The sequence below is a fragment of the Athene noctua genome, chromosome 7, assembly GCF_965140245.1.
Source record: "Athene noctua chromosome 7, bAthNoc1.hap1.1, whole genome shotgun sequence".
Taxonomy (NCBI): Eukaryota; Metazoa; Chordata; class Aves; order Strigiformes; family Strigidae; genus Athene; species Athene noctua.
In genome coordinates, this window is record NC_134043.1 from 2,803,665 (window position 1) to 2,815,942 (window position 12,278).

The 12,278-nt window shown below is 38.7% G+C and overlaps 1 protein-coding gene across 2 annotated transcripts in view; it reads right to left on the bottom strand.

Moving 5' to 3' along the window:
- Positions 1-12,278, bottom strand: part of LYPD6B (LY6/PLAUR domain containing 6B) — a 55,078-nt gene that overhangs the window by 12,787 nt on the left and 30,013 nt on the right. The window contains exons 1-2 of one of the 2 annotated variants that reach the window (XM_074910687.1): positions 3,852-3,908; positions 2,252-2,318 (exon numbers count right to left, since the gene is read on the bottom strand). The exons of the other annotated variant lie outside the window; for it this stretch is intronic. The gene's annotated coding sequence lies outside the window, so the exon portion shown is untranslated. Of the gene's footprint in view, positions 1-2,251; positions 2,319-3,851; positions 3,909-12,278 lie in introns of those variants that run through there. 2 annotated transcript variants of the gene reach the window in all.

A 12,278-nucleotide genomic window follows, 5' to 3' on the forward strand; every position in this document is an offset into this window, starting at 1 on the left:
GCATATTTCTATATACCAACTAGTAGTTATTATTAAATGGAAAATGAAGGTCTTCAGTTAAATTCAGGCTCCAAAATATGCCTTGGTTTTAATGCCCGTTTTTCCAAGTGAAATCCTATTTCTAACATAAACTATGCCCCATATACAGTCACATATGCCATTCTACACAATAAAAAATAAGACATTCTAGACAACAGAAATGAGAACCTACATGATTTGCACTTGTGAAATAAATATTACATTCCCTTTCAAATTAAAATATCAAGTCAAGATACTCACAGAAAAGATCTGCTAGGAGAAAAGAGTGTTTGCATGCAGACCTACTTCAAATCTTAAATTCACCAAAACCTCTTTGAACCTAGAATGGCCCTGTGGGATCAGACAAATGAGAAGGTATGACAGCTTCTGCATCACAAAGAACATTTTTCACAAGCTTCACATTCAGCTGTATTTCAAAACTATGATTTAAGCTACACACCAGCTGACTTCATAAACCTGAAAATCGTGCTTTTTTACCCAACACTGATGTATGAGGTGAATTCACTGACATCAGCCTTCACTTCTTTACTCTTGGTCATTATCTCAGTACCTTGGGTGGTTTTTCTCCCAGCTGTTTAGAAAGAATAATGGGTGCAAAAAAAATCAGTTACCTGCCCTTTCCTCCAGTCTTGGTTGCTACCTTTTCCCAAGTCACAAAGGGTCAGGTATTGCTTATGTGCCAATACAAACTCACATTTTGTGCTGAAAGAACATAAAGAAAAGTTAAACTTATTTTGTCTAGTTTTATTGTACTGTCAGGGACCAGGCTCTGATGGCAACATGTCTTTTAACTTCCTATAGCAGGACGTTTCACTAAAACCACAGCTACTAAGTTTTCTACAGTAACACAACACTGGAGAAACTATTTTACCTTCACTTTCTCATTAATAAAAAAATGGTCAGCGATGTCCTTCCGCCACCAGTTTATGCCAGTTTAAGACAGCAGAAAAACTCTGTGTGTGTGTGTGTGTGTGTGTGAGAAAAAAACCACACACAGCGTCAACGACTGGTTTATATTGGCAGGGTTTAATGTGTGAAATTTATAGCGCTGGTACTTGTCTGATACTATCTTTGCCTCTTATATATATCAGCTTTTTGTTACTACACAATCCTTGAAATCATAAACAATATAATCTCCTTGAATGCACCAGGAATGACTGTAAATGCTTCTGGAGAGATACCAGCAGCATCTGGTTCTTCTATGTTATGTCCAGGGAACTGCAACAACAAACTTTTGCCATCAAATGTATTCAATGTAAAAATCAGTTGTGAAGAACAACTTCATACTGAACTCATTGAGAAGAAGCTTTTGTTCAGAAGCACCTAAACTCATTTCAAGAGCTAGGAAGTCCCATTTCTAAGAAATACACCTATCTGAAGTCCTTATTGAAAATGTAACCTTAAAAGCAACCATCTTTTGCAGGTTGTATGTTTATGTTTATTAAAAGGACTGATCTGCACTGCGAATGTGCTGGAGACAGGCAAAGGGTGAAATTCTGATTACTGTCAAGTCAATACTGAATCTACTATAGGAGTAATTATCCAACTGACATTAAAAGTCCCTTCCTTGAAATCCCATTGCCTACAGAGTGGCACTGCAGCTCGGTGTCATACATCACACATAACAGCACTAGCAGTGTAACATAACTACTTCTGAACAGAAAATTAATCATCACGTCCCTGATTACACTTCTGAAAAATGTTTTGTGCACTGAATTCCCCCTCTTCCCCATTACTCTTCCACATTTCTAAGTCACATACTTTCAGTCACTGAGAACTGATTATTTCAGTAACTCCCATTACTCTGCCTTGCCCTACACGAGCTGACATAACAGCTCAAGCAAATGGTCTTGCAGATGTAGTTCTCAGTAGATGAACCCAAACTGTGCATTTCCTCCAGTTTTTGCTATGAAATCTCAGACTACTCCACCCTGAAGCAATGGGTACTTCAAATATGGCTTCCTCAATTACAGAGGAAGATTTTTCAACTTGTGATACAACCACTAACGGAGAAGAGGTGATGAAAATCCCATTTCCAAGCCTAGGTTCTCTCTCTGCAGTACTCTACAACCCCTTCTAGCTAAACTTTATTTTTTTTAACCTTTATTATTTGCTACCAAAGGGTGAGCTGAGAAGCTAGCACTGATGAGAGAGGTTTTGATGATGGCATTCAGGAAAATCTTAATATACAGGACAGAATATATCTACATACATACGTTACAGCATTGTCTTCTTAAGGTAAGATTTACTCGGAAGATACACCCAGAGGTACGTGAACTCTGCAAAAGCAAGAGATGAAAGGGGGTAAGGAGAGAAAGGCTTTATTTTTCTAAGACTGCTAACAAAGTCTGTTTCAATTCCTTACACAGTTACAAATGCAAAAAGGATTAAGAGTAATTTGTTTGTTTTGAAATGCTTTAAATGAACTAGGCTTAATAAATTGCTGACCCATCCAATCCGACCTAGTGTAAGATGGCATTTACTTCCAATCAACACTCTTATCCAGACAGCTGAAAACAGCAACAAGCAAATTTCCATTTTTACTAGCTGAGAACTATTACCCACAAGCAGCATTTGGCACGAACTGTTATTTGAACAGCCTCACTCACCCTTCTGTTGCATTGTGAGAGAAAAGTGATTTGCCCTCATTTCAAGGGGAGGGACAATACAAACATAAAAAGATCCCTTTCACAGGTTCACAAAAGCGGTGCTGACATATATGCCATATCTTCAACTACAAAACCCAAATGCTGCTCTGTTTTCTTCCTCTAAGGCTCAAATTTCTGGAGCAGAAGCACACAGCTTCCATGTCTATAGACACAACTTGGTATTAAGCAATAATAATTGAATATAATACTATTAAATTAAAATTATTTTACACAGTTTTTCTCCTTGCTCTTCACCATAAACATCCATGCTCTAGGGCTGGATGTCACATCACTCTGTAGAGCAGCTGAAAGAAAATCACACTTCCATCATCTTGCAGATAGTTGCTGGAGGCTGAGACTTGAATATTATAGTAGCTAAGGAAACATTTCCAGGATTCAGAAAAAAACAAACACCCATCGTTTCTGGTCTTTTCATCATTGTCCAGGACAGACATGCCGCATTTCGTAGCATTTTTCATATTTTTCACTGGAAGTGTCACTATATATTTTTAAAAGAAATCTAGAATTGAAACAGTGCAGAAGACAGGGAGCCAACCACTTCCAGTACCAGCCATTTGTGTTGGAGAAGCATCCAGCTGTCTCTTCACTTCTGGCAGTGTTACCTCCCACTTCTCTCCCTTGGCAGTTGCGGCACTAATTCAATAACAACACCGGTTATTTTACAAATCTTAACTATTCGGAACAGTCCCATCCTCAACTTAGTAGCATATTGAATACTGAAAGGAAAAAGGTAAAAGTCTATTACATGAAAAAATCCAATCCTCACACCTGTTTTACTATCACCAAAGGGACAGGGGGGCCTCTTCTCCTCATCTCTTCACACTGCAAAAGATACTGTGACTGTGGGTGTGATTCATGGTCTTTGTTCTAAAGAAAGCAACCAAGCATCTTGGTTTTGTCTAGAACAAATGTTGCCTTCCCCTGCTACACATTTCCCATTTCTCAGCTGGTTTAGTTTTTTTTGTCATTATCTCTTTAGTGTGATGCTATCAAGGCAGTGAAATATTCTCACTTACTAGAAGAGGTTACGTAAGAGTTTTACGATTAAAGTGACAGAACTGCTTCTCTTCAGTACCATCCTAGCTCTTCATGATATTTTGCAAGCACAGTAAGACTATTTAAACTTCAAATAGTCTTTCCTACCTTCATATCTCTGAAGTCCTCTCTGAGAAGAAATCATCTTTAGCTCCTGGGTATTCCTGCAGAGCAGAGACTGGCTTGTATTTCTCAAAGTCTAATACTTGACAAAGCCTCACAGCTTACTCCTTTCAGTCAAATCAATGGAATTATCAAACAAAACATGGGAAGCAATTTATAATCTGAATGACACGATTTTGAATAAGTTTTTACTCAATTAGAAGAGCAATAGAAAGAGACAAAGTGCACACTCTATCTCTGCACTTACCTGCCCAGAAGACAACGACACATTCTTAAATAAACTGGCAGTGTGGTAACAAGTAACGCTACAAATGCCTCTGGGTGGGGAGATTTATTTACTATACATATTGCCTGCAATGTGCAGGATGTAATCTGACAAATTAAAGTTGGCAAATTTTCTGTTTCCTTCATTTCCTGCTCACAAATCAAGAGTAATGCTAAACAGAAAAGCACTACAGGTAAAAAAAAAAAAAAAAAAGAAAAAAGAAAATCCTACTTTACTAATAACAATAAATCCCTCACGGGTAAGGCAACCCTGAGTCAAAACATAAAAGTAAGTATTATATTTTAGAGGAGAAACCAGATTCTGCATCTGAAACATCATCAGTTGTTTTGCAGCAGCATTTCTTCAGAGATTTATGAACTAATGTGAGAGGACTAAGTTCAAACTCAAGAGCCAAATGCTCTGCCTTTTTTTTTTTTTTTAATTTAAATTAAATGCATTTCCACATAGCCCGATAATTTTCCATTTCAGAGTAGCAGACACCCAATGCTGCATCCATTTGCAGCAAGCTAACTTTGACTATTGATAAAAGTCTAGCAGCTAGAACACCTATGAAATACTGCATGCAAACCATGCAATATTTGCACACTGTGTTTCAAAACAGGTGCACAACTGACCATAAAGGGTGAATAAATAGTTTTATTGTAGCCATTTCTCTTTATCGTGCTTTTCATACGCTATAGGCCAGTTCCAAGAACTATCAGATGCCATTTGAGTAAGCTATCCATATAAATGAACACAGATGAAAACTTGCCTTACTAGTATTCCCCTCTAAACAGAAAGCAATTCACTGGGGGAAAGAAGAAATCTTATTCCTTTTGTGTATGGGAGCTCACAGTCTAACTCTTCACAATCAAAGGCACCATGCGCTTTTTCATAAGCTACTCAGAGCCTTGCAGAAATCCTTTGTATAACCTTGGGTGTATTTTAGGCAGATAGGTCATTATCAAATTAATGCCAGCATAAATTGGAAAGACAGACACAAGAAAAAAAAAATCACCAATAAGAAAAAAAACCAAACCAACACAAAACCCTAAATCACTTGTAACTGAAAAAAATACCCCAAACACTATTGAGAAAAAACCCCAAACCCTAGCAATGGAAAAAAATCCCAAACACGAGTAGGAAAATAAACACTAGTAAGAAAACTAGTGCAGTCTCTCAAAATAAAAACTACTGCATACCTGTATTTATTATTATTATTAGTCTCCTCAGGTCCACATTCTTTCACCAGGCTGTACTGATTTCCCTTGGCACTTGCAAATATGAAAAGGGTAAAAAATAAGCAGTATAAAGAAATTGATGTTAGGACATTTCATTTTGGAGGATTTGTAGGATTTCAGTTGATTTTATTTTTGTCTCTTTGGACTGGCAATACAGAAGTATTTCAACATGACGTTCAATACTCTCCCTTAATGGAGATTTTTCACTTGATTTTGTCCCATTAAATAATACATTTTTAGAAGGTTTTTTTGGTCAGGCTTCTTCCCTGTAAAGAAGGAAGTGTTGTTTGTTTGGGAGATGGCTCTGGACTGTGTTCAGGAGTTATGAAGCTCTCTTTTCACCAAAACTGCCCAGCAACGAGTTGTTTCAGGGAAGAACACATGAACATCTCAGCTTACAGCGATATTTCCTCCTGTGTATATTCACCCTTCCCCTTTCTGACAATCTGTGACTTCCTGGGATAGAGACAGTGTACACATCTTGGTGTTTAATTGCCTGCCCATGGCTTGGTTAATTGAACTGTCCATGGGTTATTACCGTCAGTTTTTGAACCCATCCAGAGTGTTGGTAATCACAACATCCTATGGCAATAAATTGCAAAGTACAAACATGTACTTTCTGAAAAAGTACTTCCTTCTCTTTGTTTTAAAGCAGCTGCCCGTTTCATTTTATGGCATCTAGTCCTTGCACTGTGACAAACCACGAATGACCACTCTCAGCTTCCTTTCTCCACACTTGCCACGATTTAACTGTTGTCTGCCACATCCCTGATTGAGTCGTCTCTAATCTGAAAAATGTAAACCCGTTTCATAGGAGTTGAATATCTTTGTTTATTGTCTTCTGTGCATCTTTTTTTTTTTTTTTTTTGGTTTGTAGTATATATTCTGAAATCAAGGGAAAAGCAACCACTAACCGAAGTGTGGATACGTATTACAAAGGAGGGAGGGGAGAGAGGTACACACACACACATAGACACACACATACACACACACACAAGCCCTCTACTCCAACCTAATCAGATTTTGTACCTCAACTGAAGGAAAAATTAAATTTTCATTACTGCTAATAGTATACTAAATTTCCTTTTGTTATCTATACTAATTTTCATGACATAGGTCATGCAATACACCAGTTATCCATATGTTAGAAATATACCTTTTCTGAGGTTAAATAACTTTCAGAATTTATCAAGTGAGAATAAGTCCTGTGTGCACATCAAGCAATTCCTCAAAACATATTCTGTGAACATCAACAGATGAATAAAGAGTTTCAGAGCTTAACTTGTAGCTATTACTTTTGTTCTGATACCTCGAACGTGGTGCATGGATTATGCAGAAGTTGACAAAAACACAAAATTAATTATCTACTTCAAAGATTTATAGCGGTGTATAAACAAAATAAGAACATAACTGAAACATTTTCAAACTCAGATCTTGCATTCCAAACGTCAGCCTGGAGCAAAATTTTATGTCTGAGCTACAGTATCAAATCCCCCAAACACAGAAAGGTTCAAAAAGAACATCCTTTCAGACTCTTAATTATTACTGCACTGAAAACTAGAGGTTAGCAAAAAGTCTTCACTGTGTGGTGATGGAAGCAGGGAAAGCAGGGAAAAGAGATACAGGATGGGCTGCACCAATAAACCTTACTAACACAATTAAATAAAAATATGGACAGAAGGGCCAGGAGAAGTTAATTAGTGGAGAATCTCCAAAGTGAGCTGAATCAGCAAATTTTAGAGCTTTAAGTGTAAGGTGAAGAATTCTACAGAATTAAATTACACAGCAAGTGGAATGCTATTCCTTCCATAGTACCAGGCAAACATATAGGAAGCAATAAACTTTACTACAGGGAAAAAAAGAAGTTCAGCAGTCTTTTGAAATAAGAGAACTTTCTGCAATTCTGTGCCCTCACTTATCTCCCATGAATGGGCTTCAGTGATTGAAAACCAGCAGCAGGGCAAAGAGACAACATTCCTGACCAGTTCTCAGCTGATGCTTTAATCATTTGTATTATCAGTACAAAGGGATGCTGCATCAGCAAAACCTCCTTACTGTTTTCAAGAAGCATCTTTATGCATTACCAGGGAAACATCACAATGTCGATGAAGAAGTGGATGCAGCAGCAGAAGGGAACGCAGCTTAGAACAAAAGGGAAATGTCTCTAACAACTGTCGGTGCCTGATGACCAGAAACCTCATAACGTGCATCAGGTCACTACCTCTGCCTCTGATGGAACAGAATTTAATCTTTTAAAATACTTAGTTGCAGCTCTACGTGCTATGGAAATCTCAGAAGGTAACTGAGTATACAACGGTACGTGGTATTTGACTGTACTACAGGTATAAATCTGAAACTCAGCTATGTGATCTTAATAAAAATTAAATAGACCATTTGACCATAGTAACGGATTGGAGTCTGTAAAAACTGCTTTTTTTGTTTAACAAAATAAATCAGTAGCTAAAAGAAACCATTGAGTGGAAAGGTGTTGAGAGAGGTTAAGAAAAACATTCTAACAAAGACCATGTAGGTTAGCAGAGGAGAGAAAGACTAAAAGCTAAGTTCTTTGAAAGTTGACCAAGACAGAGCCCACTGCAAAAAAGAGACATGACTTTCCTCCTGCCCCACCTCCCCGCTCCACCCTCTCCCCAAATCCTTGGCTGCTTAAGCACCGGTCATCTAATTAAAGAAACAAGCAGGGTACTCATTTGGATAATTATTATGCTGTCTGCTTACAATATTGTCCCCACATATTCCTTCGGTCAATAAGTATTTTAAGTGAGCTTAAGTCTAGCCTTTTTTGTTAAAGTTCTGTGGGCTTGATTTCCCCAGATTTTTAAGGTGACTGAGCAGCACCCCCATGCAGTTAGTTAACAACATTACCAGCCTGCTGGCACTTGCACTTATAGAGTTCAAGTGCTCCCCTGGTCTGCACCAGAATAATACAGAACAGAAAAGGAGAGGCCTGTTTCCTCTGCCACTGAATTCCTGCAAGCCACAAAGAGCAAGAATTTGCATTAAGCTTTGGTGATAACTGTAGCCAGATTTCTCCAGTGCCACGTTTTTTTCCCCCCAAAAAACATCCTTCCACCAACATACCAAGAAGATAAAGCATGATGATGTTTTTGATACAAAACAAGATTAAAGGTTAAATGCAATAACAACAAAAAATCTGCCAGAAAATGTTTAAATGATGAACGACCCTCAAACCCTCCCAGTTGCCGGGAGGATTGCCGATCCGGCTGGATCTGCTGATATACATAAGGGTGCAAGAAGAGGCTTCAACTCCAGTGCCTAAGAGCACTATGCTAATTTTTAATTATTATCTCTCTGTCACTTCCTGCACTTGCCACACCAGTGTGAATTACCTCTTTGATGTTTCATAGCTTTAAGTTTGCAAGGGCATCACCTCACTTGCTCCATCCTGTAATTCCACCACAAGAAATGCGAGCGTCTGTGCCTGACCTTTGGTTTGAACTATTTGTTATGGCCTTGAAGAGTGGATTGATGGTTTGAAATACAGGTGGGATGATTTCAAGGATGTAGTTTGGTAAACACATGCAACAGAACTAACCATGTCCACGCGTGTAGATCTCAACCCACAGGCTTGGGGACAGAATTAAGAAAGTTTCTCCTATGAAGGATGTCTGGTTGCTGCTGTTCTCATCACAGGTACAAGGAAGTGGCAATACATTCACATTGCCCATTCACCATGCAAATCACATGCTTCTACCATGTCTTATGCGGAAAAACCCCTGCAATTCACAAAATTTAAACAAAAAAACCACAACTATGATTACCCCATAGCAAGCAAAGCACCAGCTCCACATCCATCCTTCAGTTCTCCCTACCAACAGTGGAAATAAAACCTATAGGATGAAGCCTGTTTGGGGTCTTTAGCTCATCCATCAGATCTAGAACACAGAGCTTAGAAGAAAAATCCAGTTTAAATGCTCATTAGCCTATTCCAAAGAATTCAAAACACAGTTGGCCAGTTGCATCACAACAACTACCTACCATAAAATCATGCTTTTAGGTAAAAAAGAAACTCATTAGCTGAGAAGAGAATATAAACAATTCTAGTTTTCCACACAGGATAAAGTCTGAATCTGGGAGAAAAAATGTACCACACACCTTGCCTTATGCAGCAATCTAAGTATTTTTTTTTTATTGCTACAAAACAATTTCTCACTGAGCACAACGAAGTGATGTTATAAGAGGGGCTGAATTCCTCCAGCTCTTATCTGACTGTGCAAACACTATAAAGTGCTGTGGAAAGATAAAGTTCTTCATCTGCTGATGGTTGCTACTGTTAGCCAAAATGGGGTCAAAAGTTAACTCACCCAGTTTATGCATGAGGTTTTTATAGCTTAAGCCCTTAAGAATGAAGCCACGTTACTATCTCTTTGGAGAAAAAAACTACTTTGTATATAAGAGACTTAGCCAAAGAGAAGAGATAAGGCATGTACAGGACCAGTTAAGCTGGACCAAGAACAGCTTACTCAAAGCACGCTGAGTAATCAATAACCAGAGACAAGAAAATTAATTAACTGTTGTACCGACCTCTCCAGAATCGATTCCAAAGATAAAAGATCACACGTAATTATAATTAGTTTCAAAAGTCATTCATAATAAGATTTAAGTACCCTCAAAAAACCAAATTGACTGAACTTTAGTAGCATACAAAGGAAGGAAAAATGACCATATTATTACTAGCCTAAGACTTGGAAGGAATGGGCCCAATTTCCTGCTCCACTACAAACATCCACCATGTAAGGCAAGTCAGTAGCCTTTTCATTTTTCCATCTCAAAAAGAAAAACTGCATACCTTAAACATATTTAATCTTACACTAATCCATGACAACAGACTGGGAGGTATTTGTCAACAACCATAAATGCTGTATTCTTATAGATATGAATTTAATTTCACACTTAATAATCTCGAAGGAACCAAGTTTGTTGAAACCCCCAGCCAAACCGTAAACAACCATCAGACCGTATTTCAAAATCTAATACACAATTTAGTGTAATTACTTATATTCCTTAAAGAACAGAAATGCCAGGATTTAATCAACCGGTGCTGACACACACTGCACAGAAGGAAAAAGGATTATTTTGTCCACGGTTTAAGTATAGAAAAATTAAGTACCAAGGGAGCTTCCTACAGAATAGAAGCAAAAGCATACAGCTGATGATCACAGGGACCCATATTTGTAAACTAATATGCACTTCAATCTAGTTAGGGCTGGGATTTGCAGCTAGTCGGAGATTAGCACTGGTATAGAAGTGGGCCAACGCCAGTATCAGTCTTTTTCTCCATTCTCATGGCTGCTCTGAATAAATAACTTCAAAAAAATACGTGGATCTCCACGAGCTTGTCTTAGCTGTAACACACCGAGGGCATTCAACAGCCTTAGTGCAGCATCAAGAGAAAGCTGGAATGCTTACTCTACACTTCCATGCATGTTCAAGCACTACATCCATATTCACACGTACACATCCCAGGAAGACAGTTCATCCCAGCAATTCCTTCTTCCAGTTTGGAACCTCTGTGTCTCTCTGCTTTACTCTTGTAACAAAGAGAAGGGCAGGGATGCAGAAATTCTGCTGGTGTGATGGTCTCATGGTCTCCATTTGATAAAATCCTATAAGCTGCCAGAAATCTCTGACACTGGAAGCACTCCAGAAATAGGAGAACTATGACATACAAGCCAGACGGCTGGCCTCTCTTCAAAGGCTTTGGAAGTGTAGGGTGGGGAAAACAGGGGTGGAGTGAAAAAAATAATCCTAGCTTAATTATAAATATAGCTTAAGAATCCCATCCACGTGAAAGTTCTCCTGCTTTGTATCATGAATACCTCCAGGGCTCAGAAAGCTGCCTTGAACAAAGAACACTTGGAATGATTCTCTTCTGAGTGGCTCTTAGGTGGTAATAGATATGAAGAGGACAAGGGAATACCCCCCAGTAAGTGCTCCTTCAACAAACTGGTAGAATCATTTGTTATTTTGCTCCAGGTTGGAGGGCTGCAGTCCATACCAACATATGGCCTCCACAGCTGGCAATCTCGATGAAGGAGAAGGTGTGAATGACCCATAAAGCATCTTGTGGCTGTGCTCTCCCAGTATCCGAAAGCTTTCTTCCCTTCTTAACTGACTCTGACACTAAGCTGCCTGTGCTTTTTGGTGTCATTCATCTCTTCCCCTAGTCTTTTTTCTCTCCCTCAGAGTCAGGCGTTACTATTTTCAGGTTCAACTGTTTTAATCGCTCCTGTAATGAAAAGGTAAGGGGAAGAAGCAGCAGTGAGGGATGGAAAAGAAAGAAGACACGAGATGACACACCGGAGAGCATAAATCACAGCAGACTGAGAAAGGTCTTCCAACTGGAACAGCGCCGTAAATACTCCAAGAGCTCACTCCACCCGCTGAACAGAAAGCTCTGGGACTTCCCTGCGGTTACAGGGGCCCTTTTGGGTTACCTATTCCCTTTGCCTAGCTTTGTGAAAACTGCAAAGAAATCCAATTTTATAACTCCCTATGTCAACTACATTAAAATGCATCCTTCAGGTTCAAATGTAACCACTGACATCTCAGCAGAAAACTACTAATAAATCTAACATGTAAGAAATAGCAAGCAGAGCTCACTGTAGCACCCTGTCCCAGACAAAGGAAGAGGTAAAGGTGCTGTACAAAGCTGTCTCTACTAAAAAGTATATGAAATTACTCCTTGAAATGTCAACTGCTACTTCAACATCGAGAATTATTACGTTACACTAATACAGTACAAAGCCTATTGCTAACTGTGATGTAACTGTAAATGAACCCAAAGGAAAGCTTTATTAGAACCTTTTTCTTGAATTGAAAGCAAGTGCTACTCGACTGAAGACACAGTAGCCTTCTAGAAAGCTT